The sequence below is a fragment of the Tupaia chinensis genome, unplaced genomic scaffold (assembly GCF_000334495.1).
Source record: "Tupaia chinensis unplaced genomic scaffold, TupChi_1.0 Scaffold000561_1, whole genome shotgun sequence".
Lineage (NCBI taxonomy): Eukaryota > Metazoa > Chordata > Mammalia > Scandentia > Tupaiidae > Tupaia > Tupaia belangeri.
The window spans coordinates 3,900,000-3,900,213 of record NW_006160074.1 but is presented as its reverse complement, the minus strand read 5'-3'; positions in this window follow the sequence as shown (position 1 = coordinate 3,900,213).

The following is a 214-nucleotide window of genomic DNA, read 5'->3' as shown; positions in this document are numbered from 1 at the left end:
CCCCCCCGCCCCAGCCTCCCCTGTTTGGCCGTGGCAGCCGCGTTTCGGGAGCCCCCTTCGGGTTGTGGGTGGGCACCCTGGGGCAGGGAGGACCTCGCTCCGATGGTGCCCCCTCCCAGAGGTACTTATCACTTCCGGTCGCCCACCTGGGGGACCTGGCCCCCTCTCCGCTCCGCTGGGCAGCAGCGGGCTGCAGCTCGGCGCTCCCCTGGGG